Below are 12020 nucleotides of genomic sequence, written 5' to 3' on the forward strand. Positions count from 1 at the left end.
TCCTTCCCTCTTGTCTCTGTTGATTTCTTTTCCTTTCAGTGTTGCTGGTCATATTTTTCTTGCATCTTTGTATTGTTGGTTAGGTTCCACTTATAGGTGAGATCATATGGTATTTGTCTTTCGCCTCCTGGCTTATTTCGCTTAGCATAATGCTCTCCAGTTCCAAGATATATAAAGAACTCACTCGACTCCACTCCAAGAAGACAAAAGATCCAATCAAAAAATGGGCAAAGAACCTGGGCAGATGCTTTCCCAAGGAGGAGATACAGAGGGCCCAGAGGCATTTGAAAGGATGCTCAGCATCACTAACCATCAGAGAAATGCAGATCAAAACCACCATGAGGTACCACTTCACACCGGTCAGAATGGCCATCATAAACAGATCCACAAACAACAGGTGCTGGTGAGGCTATGGACAAAAGGGAACCCTAGTACACTGTTGGGAATACAGACTGGTACAGCCACTGTGGAAGGTGGTGTGGAATTTCCTTGAAAAGCTGAAAATGAGGTCCCACTTGTTTATTCTTTCCTTTATGTCCCTTGCTTTAGGAGACATATCAGTGAAAAAATTGCTGCGTGGGATATCTGAGAGTTTCCTGCCAATGTTCTCCTCTAGGACTTTGATGGTGTTGCGACTTATATTTAAGTCTTTTATCCATCTTGAGTTTATTTTTGTGTATGGTGTCAGCTGATGATCCAATTTCAATTTTTTGCATGTAGCCATCCAGCTCTCCCAACACCATTTGTTGAAGAGGCTGTTATTGCTCCATTTTATGCTTCTGCCCCCTTTGTCGAATATTAGATGTCCATAGAGACCTGGGCTTATTTCTGGGCTTTCTATTCTGTTCCACTGGTCTATGGGTCTGTTCTTGTGCCAGTACCAGATTGTTTTGAGTATAGTGGCTTTGTAGTAGAGTTTGATGTCCGGTATTGTGATCCCTCCTACTTTGTGTTTCTTTCTCAAAATTGCTGCGGCTATTCGAGGTCGTTTATGGTTCCATATAAATTTTTGAAATGTCTGTTCTATTTCTGTGAAATACATCATTGGTATCTTAATAGGGAATGCGTTGAATCTATAAATTGCTTTTGGTAGTATGGACATTTTAAGGATATTAATTCTTCCAATCCATGTGCACGGTATACGCTTCCATTTATTTGTGTCTTCCTTAATTTCTTTTTTCAGTGTTGTATAGTTTTCTGCATACAGGTCTTTTGCATCTTTGGTTAAATTTATCCCTAGGTACTTTATCTTTTTTCGTGCTATACATGGAACTGCCTTTTGATCCAGCGATTCCCCTGCTGGGACTATACCCTGAGAACACCAAAACGCCAATACAAAAGAACCTATGCACCCCAATGTTCATAGCAGCACAATTTACAATAGCCAAGTGTTGGAGGCAACCTAAATGCCCATCAGTAGATGACTGGATCAAAAAATTATGGTACATATACACAATGGAATACTACGCAGCAGAAAGAAAAAAAGAAGTACTAAACTTTGTGACAGCATGGATGGAACTGGAGAGCATCATGCTAAGCGAAATAAGCCAGGGGGCTAAAGACAAATACCATATGATCTCACCTATAAGCAGAACCTAACCAACAATGCAAAGAAGCAAGGAAAATATGACCAGCAACAGTGAAAGGAAAAGAAATCAACAGAGACAAGAGGGAAGGGGGGGCAGGGAAAGGGAAGGGAAGGGGAAAGTCAAGGAACATATAGCAAGGACTCATGGACAAAACCAAAGGGGAAGAGCTGAGGGAGGGAAGGTGGGAGGGGGCAAGGGAAAGAGGTGGGGGGAAGGCAGAGACAAATGTATTTAAAAAGTAAATAAATTAATTAAAAGCTGAAAATGGAACTGCCTTTTGATCCAGTGTTTCCCCTGCTGGGACTATACCCTAAGAACACCAAAACGCCAATACAAAAGAACGTATGCACCCCAATGTTCATAGCAGCACAATTTACAATAGCCAAGTGTTGGAAGCAACCTAAGGGTCCATCAGTAGATGATTGGATCAAGAGGACCATTTTTGCTGTAAAAATGGTGTAGATGGAAGAATTCAAAGTTATATTGAAGCTCAACTCAATTTAAACCTTTCAGTTAAGAAGGTGAGAACTTCTAAAGTGATAAATGGGAAGGAATTAGTGGGGAGATTACATAGTTGGTGGGGACATTATCCATGTCCACTTGCACTTTATTTTTATTTTGTTTTCATTTTCAATCCAAGAAAATAGTAAGATAAGTTGGTAATGGAATGTAACCTCAAATTCCCAGAAATGAATTGTATTTTTAGTACTCTTGCTCTTTCTTTCTCTAGTTTTTTGGTTGTAAACTTTTTTTCCCTTTATGTGATAAAATGAAAATGAGTGGTGTAATTCATTAGCTCAGCCAGTAGAGGGGAATGACGCCTGTAGCGGCTCATAACTTTGTGCTACCACTTCTCCAAACCATTATCTCAGGCTCAATAGTGCAGCCTTGCAAACAGATGCTGTCAAGGTGGTCAGGGCCCATGATAAGTGCTGAAATGACCTTCATTTTTTTGAACTATGTCCCTATAACCTCTTTCTTTTTATGGTTTCTGTTTCTACTTCTGAGTCTTTGTCACTGCATCCTTGTTTTCCTCTTTGTTTCTGTGTCTCCTGGTAAATTCTTGGTGTGTCCAATGTTGGGTCCTCTGTACCCATGAAACCTAAAATCCTCTTTTTCTAGAACATCAGTTTCCATAAAAATACTCTTCATAGAGGAGAAATACTAAAGTATTGACACTTATTAAACCACTGATTTATCCTAGATATGTAAGCCAGAACTTATATTCATGGCTGAGACAAGTCCACAGACAATTATCCCCACTGTGTAGACCAAGCTGCCTTAAGTTTGTAGGGTTGACTTATTACCTGTATAGGTATCATGGTTCTAACTTTAAAGTTCAACAAATCTGTGGGAGGAAAGTCTCTAGAGTGGGAAATCCTTTATCTAATTTCTTTTTTTGTTGTTGTTTCTGTTTGTTTTATTAGTTACTTAATAAAAGCACACAGATGGTGGTGGTGATGTTGGTGCTTCTCCCCTCCCTAGAAGCTTGGTTTCGTTACTCCAACTAGCACTCTGGGCCAAGTTATACCTGTAGCCACATTAACATAATATCAATTATATCTTACATGTACTTTTACTTAAATTACCTCATTTGATGCTTCTACCCATTTGCTCTGTTCTTTTTTGTTTTTTTTTCTTTTATGATCTGTGCTCTTTTCTTTTTTTTCTTTCTTTTTTTAAATTTATTTTTTCAAATACATTTATCTCTGCCTCCCCCCACCACTTTCCCTTGCCCCCTCCCTCCCTCAACTCTTCCCCTTTAGTTTTGTCCATGAGTCCTTGCTATATGTTCCTTGACTTTCCCCTTCCCTTTCCTTTCCCTGCCCCCGCTCCCTCCTTCCCTCTTGGCTCTGTTGGTTTCTTTTCCTTTCAGTGTTGCTGGTCTTATTTTCCTTGCATCTTTGTATTGTTAGTTAGGTTCCACTTATAGGTGAGATCATATGGTATTTGCCTTTTGCCCCCTGACTTATTTTGCTTAGCATAATGCTCTCCAGTTCCATCCATGCTGTCGCAAAGTTTAGTAGTTCTTTTTTTCTTTCTGATGCATAGTATTCCATTGTGTAAATGTACCATAGTTTTTTGATCCAATCATCTACTGATGGACATTTAGGTTGCTTCCAACACTTGGCTATTGTCAATTGTGCTGCTATGAACACTGGGGTGCATAGGTTCTTTTGAATTGGTGTTTTGGGATTCTTAGGGTATAGTCCCAGCAGAGGAATCACTGGATCAAAAGGCAGTTCCATTTTCAGCTTTTTGAGGAAATTCCACACTGCTTTTCACAATGGCTGCACCAGTCTGCATTCCCATCAACAGTGTACTAGTGTTCTCTTTTCTCCACAGCCTCACCAGCACCTGTCGTTTGTTGATCTGTTTATGATGGTCGTTCTGATTGGTGTGAGGTGGTCCCTCATGGTGGTTTTGATCTGCATTTCTCTGATGGTTAGTGATGCTGAGCATCCTTTCAAATGCCTCTGGGACCTCTGTATCTCCTCCTTGGGAAAGCATCTGCCCAGGTCCTTTGCCCATTTTTTGATTGGATCATTTGTCTTCTTGGAGTGGGGTCGAGTGAGTTCTTTATATATCTTGGAGATCAAACCCCTATCTGATGTATCATTAGCAAATATCTTTTCCCATAGGGTTGCCTCCCTTTTCATTTTGCTGATTTTTTCTTTAGCCATGCAGAAGTTTCTTATTTTGATGAGGTCCCACTTGTTTATTCTTTCCTTTATGTCCCTTGCTTTAGGAGACATATCAGTGAAAAAATTGCTGTGTGGGATATCTTTATCTAATTTCTAATGCTCTCACTTGGTCTCTACTTTTTGTTAAAGTGTGTGCTTTAATGAATGTCTTGCTTTTAAATCTACCTAAGGGAAGCTCTTTTCCAGTATTTGGCCATTGAAGTGTTCAATAGACACTTGATGTGCTAAACATTTGCACAAAGTGCATTCTTTGAAAGTTAGATTTAGGAGAATTTGTGAAATACAGTGCCACATAAAATTAGGCACTAAATTCCATCTTTTACTTATCAAGCCTGCATGTATGTTTGAATTAATATTTGATAAAATCTGATTTAGGATGGCATAGATCTTCCTTCCAACTAAATAATATGGACAATAAGTATGTGTGTTTTATTTGATTGGTAGATAACAGTAGAAGTTATTTCCAGCTTTTAAACTAGTCACCAAGTATCTCTAGATGATTTCAAGAGGGGTGAAAGATTGTCCAAATAGGATTTATCCCTGGGATGCAAAGCTGATTTAACATATACAACTTAATTATTGTGATATACCACATTAACAAAATGAAAGAAAAAATCGACCACATTATCATTTCATTAGATGAAGAAAAGCCATCCATTCATGGTAAAACAAAACAAAACAAAACAAAACAAAAACTCTAAAAAACAAGGTATAAAGGAAATTTCTTCAAAATAATAAAGGCCATTTATTGAAAAGTACAAAGCTAACATCAAAAATAGTGAGGAAAAATTGAAAATTATTTTAAGATTCAGTACAAGTATGTCCTTTTTCACCACTTCCATTTAATATGGAATTTAAAGTACCAACAGGACAATTAGGCAAGAAAGAAGGCACCCAAATCAGAAAGGAAGTAAAATGATCTCTGTTTGCAGAACACACACACACACACACGCGCACACACACACACACACACACACAGTCTCCCTAAAGACTCTACAAAAAACTGGTAGAATTAAGAAACTTAGTACAAAAATCAGTTTCATTTTTAAAATACCAACAATGATATATCTGAAAAGGAAATAAACAATCCCATTCATGATAGCACCAAAAAAATACTTCAGGGATAAATTTAACCAGGAGGTGATATCTGCACACTGACACTTATAAGATATTTATGAGAGTATTTGAAGAGGACACAAATAATTGGAAATATAATTCTTTCATGGATTGAAAGAATTTCATTGTTAACATGTCCATACTACCCAAAGTCATGTAATGAAATCTCTAAAAAGTCCACACAACTCAATATGATCTCACCTATAAGTGGAACCTAACCAACAATACAAAGATGCAAGGAAAATAAGACCAGCAACACTGAAAGGAAAAGAAATCAACAGAGACAAGAGGGAAGGAGGGAGGGGAGGGCAGGGAAAGGAAAGGGAAGGGGAAAGTCAAGGAACATATAGCAAGGACTCATGGACAAAACCAAAGGGGAAGAGCTGAGGGACGGAAAGAGGGAGAGGGCAAGGGAAGGTGGTGGGGGGTAGGCAGAGACAAATGTATTTGAAAAAATAAATTAAAATAAAATTTAAAAAAAGAAAGAAAACCAAAATAATCCAGTTAAAAAATGGGCATAGGACATAAATAGATATTTTTCCAAAGAAGATATACAAATGGCCCAAAGGTATATGAAGAGGTAATCATCAGCAGAACGCAAGTCAAAACCATAATGAGATGTTACCTCACATTTGTTAGAATGGCTACTCTCAAAAAAAGAAAAGTATTGTCAAGGATCTAAAGAAAACACTTGATGGGAGTGTAAATTGGTGCAGCCACAAAAAAAAAAAAACAGTATGAAGTCTTCTCAAAAACTTAAAAATAGAACTATCATATGTTTCAGTGATTCTACTTCTGAATATATATTCAAAGGAAATCAAATTAGTATCTTGAAGAGACATCTGCACCCCCAAATTCATGGCAGCATTATTTACAAGAGCCAAGACATAGATACAACCTAAGTGTCCGTTGACATATGACTGAATAAAGAGAATACAATATGATATATATCACATGTGAGATTATAAGTATCTATATCTATCATATATCTATATCTATCTATCTATCATCTACCTATCTCCAATAGAATATTACTCAGCCTTAAAAAGGAGACCCTGCCATTTGCAATATGGCTGAAACTGGAGAACATTATGCTAAGTGAAGAAACCAGGCACAAAAAGAAAAAACTACATGATCTCATTTTTATGCAGAATCTAAAAATGTTGCATGCATAGTAGAAACAGAAAGCAGAACTGTGGCTACCAGAGGTGGGAGGTGGGGGATGGGGAAATGTTGGTCAAAGGGTGCAAAGTTGCAGTTATAAAGGATAAATACGTTTAGAGAACTAATAGACAGCATGATGACTATAGTTAATACTGCATTGAGTACTGGAAATTTGCTAAGAGAGATTTTAGGTGCTCTCACCACACACAATAAATGTTAACTAAGTCATCAGTTTGACTGTAATAATCATTTCACTGTGTAAATGTACATCAGATAATCATGTTGTACCCCTTAAATATATACAATTTTTTGTCAAAAAATAAAATGAAAATGAAAAACAGAGGTCAACTGTGACAAGTAGAAGAAATAGGTAAAGATTTAATTTATAGCCAACTTTGTTTAAAATGCCTTGGCACATTCTTGTGTTCTGTTTAGGGTCATGGTGTGCGAAGTCTGTCTGGGAAAGATGAGGAAGTAAAGCATGCTGAGTTGTCATGGATTAAACAATGTTAAGGGAGAGGAAAGCCAGCCTGCTGTGCAACACTATGTGCCAATACCATGACATATTGAGCCACAGGTATGCTAGTGTAAAATCCTGATGAAAATGCTGGGTGGGGCAGATTGGCTGTGCTACCGCTTTTGTTCAAATGAGAGAACTGAGGCTGAAAACTTTTGTTTTGTTTCTAGTAAGTGACAGAGCCAAGATCCACACCCACCTTGGTGTGAGACCAGAGACATTCACTTCCTTCTTCACACCGGGCTGCCTCCCCAACCGTCCCAGGTAAGCACTGTCGTCTTTGCGTGGCTCTCTGTGTGGCACCTTTTATCTGAAAAGGCTGTTCTTTTCAAACTTTCCTCTCTGAACAACATTCTTTTCTTGCACGTCTTAAATCATTTTGTTCTCATTTACAAATTCAGAGATGGAAAAAATATTGAATAAGTATAGCAAGTATAATTGGTTGATTTCATTTTTGGCATTGAAAGACAAGGTGAATTCTTTTACCATGAGGTCATATCCAGTGCCTTCAGTGGTGAACTGGGCCAAGGTTCTTCTAGTTGTGAGGGTGTTGGCTCAGGCTGGAAGCACATTAAGGACTACAGAGCACCTCAGAGAGCTACACCTAAAAGGGATATCCATGGGTGCTCTCACTCCTCACATCAGATAGAAGAGACCTCCTACAATCATTGGGGTACGTCCAGGTTTGGGGACTCCTGTTTGGCAAGGTATAGGGAAAAAATGTGTTTATTATGAAACTAGCTGTGGAGCATAAATGGATGTTGAAATAGACCAGATTTAGGAGAAACAGTCACCAGCAGATAGCCATAAAAATTAAAGTTACAAAACAGAACACGTACTTTGCTCTGCTGGTCTGTCTCTGAACTCAGGGTCAGGCCCTTTGCCTGAACTTGTTTCCCAGCTGGTGTTTGCTTCACTTCACATAGCATTCCTAGGTTTCTCTGCACAGCAGATCTCTTTTACAATATTCATTTCATTTTATTGTGTGTGGGATAGTTACCTTTGCATTTTTCTCGATAGGATACTGGTTCCTTTTTGTCAAAGACTTCCTGGGAGGAGGTCACAGGAAAGGAGTAGGGAGATGAAGACAGAATGCAGAAAGGGGCTGCCTACCTATTCTGTGGAATTCTTGCCCAAGAGACCTCAGAAGATATGCCTCATCTCTTTTTCCCCCCACAAATCATTAATGAAGCTCTTTGAAGAGTGCCTTGATTCTAGTTCTATCCAAACTTTCTTCTAAGAAGAATGAAATTTCCCTTGTTCTTTATATTGAGAGACATTTCATTAAATGCAGACACAAGACAAAGTGACCAAGAATCTGATAATATAGGATATCCAGATTACACACTATTGATTCAATGCAAATGCTACTGGCAGAACAAGGGTAATTTTGCAGAGGCAGGTAGTGACTTGCTTTGCCTAAATCAGTCATGGCTCCTACAAGATTCCACTTTCTTCAGGATTTTTGTGTGGGTTGACAAGAGGGTAGATAGAATGCTAAGAATTTTTCCTTCATATCAAGATGATTCAAGTATGCTTCCTACATTCTATCATAGACTATGGCATGCTGAAGGTCATGGAATTTTAAAAAATTTTTTATTTTATTATTATTTTTAATTTATAAATCATGTTTATTCTATTACAGTTGTCTCAATTTTTACCACTTCACCCCCCTCCACCCACCCCACCCCCACTCCCAAGCCCACTCCCACAGTCAATTCCCACTCTGTTGTCCATGTCCGTGGGTCATTCATGTTCTTTATCTAGTCCCTTCCCCTTTTTTCACCATTGTCCTCTTTCCCATCCCCTCTCCTCACTTTCAGTCTGCTCCATGTTTCCATGCCTGTGGTTTATTTTGTTCATTAGTTTATTTTGTTGAATAGAGTCCACTTATAGGTGAGATCATATGGTGTTTGTTTTTCATCAATTAGCTTATTTCACTTAGCTTAATATTCTCTAGTTCCATCCATGTTGTCAAAAAAAGTTCCTAGGAGTTCCATCCCTCTCTCTCTTTCTTTCTTCATTAAATGAGGATTGGTTTTATTTATTTTTTTAGATGTCAAAGTTAGTAATAAAATATTTAAAAAATTTGAAACCATTATAAAGTCTCAGCAACATGACATCAGCACAAATTAATCAGGTAGATCAGTGAAATATAATGAGCATTCTAGAGACAAACATATATATCTAACAACATATGATAAAGTTGATATTTCAAATCAATGGGTAAAATCAGGAGGCTTATTCAACAAATAAGGTGCATGGACCACTATTACTTGAAATAAAACAAATATAGAGCCCTATTTCACACATTATACAAAAAATATTCAGGTGAGTTAAAAATCAACATGTAGAATCTAAGGAGTTTTAGAAGAAAATAGAACTAATATTTTTCGTGACCTGAAGTAAAATATTCAAACCCAGAAGTTAATATTGACAATATGACTATATTAAACATTTAACTATAATATACATATAAAAAAGTTAAAGGAAAAGGAATAGAATAGAAAAATATTTGCAACACATATAAAACATGGTTAACAGGTATTTTTTTTTGGGGGGGGAAGGTCTATAAACCTTAAATCAATATAAATGGATAAAATATTCCAAAAAGTCATTTAAACTTATTTTTTTTGGCTCATTAGTCTATGTGTTTATTTTTTTCTTTCTTTCTTTCTTTTTTTTTAAAAATACATTTCTCTCTGCCTCCCCCCCACCACTTTCCCTTGCCCCCTCACTCCTTCCCTCCCTCAGCTCTTCCCCTTTGGTTTTGTCCATGAGTCCTTGGTATATGTTCCTTGACTTTCCCCTTCCCTTTCCTTTCCCTGCCCCCGCTCCCTCCTTCCCTCTTGTCTCTGTTGAATTTCTTTTCCTTTCAGTGTTGCTGGTCTTATTTTCCTCGCATCTTTGTATTGTTGGTTAGGTTCCGCTTATAGGTGAGATCATATGGTATTTGTCTTTCGCCCCCTGGCTTATTTCGCTTAGCATAATGCTCTCCAGTTCCATCCATGCTGTTGCGAAGTTTACTAGTTCTTTTTTTCTTTCTGCTGTGTAGTATTCCATTGTGTATATGTACCATAGTTTTTTGATCCAATCATCTACTGATGGGCATTTAGGTTGCTTCCAACACTTGGCTATTGTAAATTGTGCTGCTATGAACATTGGGGTGCATAGGTACTTTCATATTGGCGTTTTGGTGTTCTTAGGGTATAGTCCCAGCAGGGGAATCACTAGATCAAAAGGCAGTTCCATTTTCAGGTTTCTGAGGAAATTCCACACTGCTTTTCACAATGGCTGCACCAGTCTGCATTCTCATCAACAGTGTACTAGTGTTCTCTTTTCTCCACAGCCTCACCAGCACCTGTTGTTTGTTGATCTGTTTATGATGGTCATTCTGATCGGTGTGAGGTGGTCCCTCATGGTGGTTTTGATCTGCATTTCTCTGATGGTTAGTGATGCTGAGCATCCTTTCAAATGTCTCTGGGACCTCTGTATCTCCTCCTTGGGAAAGCATCTGCCCAGGTCCTTTGCCCATTTTTTGATTGGATCATTTGTCTTCTTGGAGTGGGGTCGAGTGAGTTCTTTATATATGTTGGAGATCAAACCTCTATCTGATGTATCATTAGCAAATACCTTTTCCCATAGGGTTGCCTCCCTTTTCATTTTGCTGATTTTTTCTTTAGCCATGCAGAAGTTTCTTATTTTGATGAGGTCCCACTTGTTTATTCTTTCCTTTATGTCCCTTGCTTTAGGAGACATATCAGTGAAAAAATTGCTGCGTGGGATATCTGAGAGTTTCCTGCCAATGTTCTCCTCTAGGACTTTGATGGTGTTGCGATTTATATTTAAGTCTTTTATCCATTTTGATTTATTTTTGTGTATGGTGTCAGCTGATGATCCAATTTCAATTTTTTTGCATGTAGCCGTCCAGCTCTCCCAACACCATTTGTTGAAGAGGCTATTATTGGTCCATTTTATGCTTCTGCCCCCTTTGTCAAATATTAGATGCCCATAGAGACCTGGGCTTATTTCTGGGCTTTCTATTCTGTTCCACTGGTCTATGGGTCTGTTCTTGTGCCAGTACCAGATTGCTTTGAGTATAGTGGCTTTGTAGTAGAGTTTGATGTCTGGTATTGTGATCCCTCCTACTTTGTGTTTCTTTCTCAAAATTGCTGCGGCTATTCGGAGTCATTTATGGTCCCATATAAATTTTTGAAATGTCTGTTCTATTTCTGTGAAATACGTCATTGGTATATTAAGAGGGATTGCATTGAATCTATAAGTTGCTTTGCGTAGTATGGACATTTTGATGATATTAATTCTTCCAATCCATAAGCACGGTATATGCTTCCCTTTATTTGTGCCTTCCTTAATTTCTTTTTTCAATGTTGTATAGTTTTCTGCATACAGGTCTTTTACGTCTTTGGTTAAATTTATGCCTAGGTACTTTATTTTTCTTCTTGCTATATCAAATGGTATTTTTTCTCTGATTTCTTCTTCTTCTATTGCACTGCTGGTGTACAAAAATGCCTTTGATTTCTGAATGTTGACTTTGTATCCTGCTGTTTTGCCAAATTCACTTATTAGGTTGAGAAGTTTTTTGGTAGAGTCTACAGGGTTCTCTATGTACACTATCATATCACCTGCAAACAGTGATAGCTTTACTTCCTCCTTTCCTATTTGGATGCCTTTTATGTCTTTCTCTTGTCTGACTGCTGTGGCTAGGACTTCCAATACGATGTTGAAAAGAAGTGGTGAGAGCGGACATCCTTGTCGTGTTCCCGATCTTAGTGGGAAAGCTTTCAGTTTTTGCCTGTTGAGTATGATATTGGCTGTAGGTTTTTCATATATGGCCTTTATTATGTTGAGGAATGCCCCATTTATTCCCATTTTGCTGAGCGTTTTGATCATAAATGGGTGCTGTACCTT

Source organism: Pteronotus mesoamericanus, unplaced genomic scaffold (assembly GCF_021234165.1).
Source record: "Pteronotus mesoamericanus isolate MK-2021 breed Mesoamerican mustached bat unplaced genomic scaffold, CSHL_Meso_final scaffold_125, whole genome shotgun sequence".
NCBI lineage: Eukaryota > Metazoa > Chordata > Mammalia > Chiroptera > Mormoopidae > Pteronotus > Pteronotus mesoamericanus.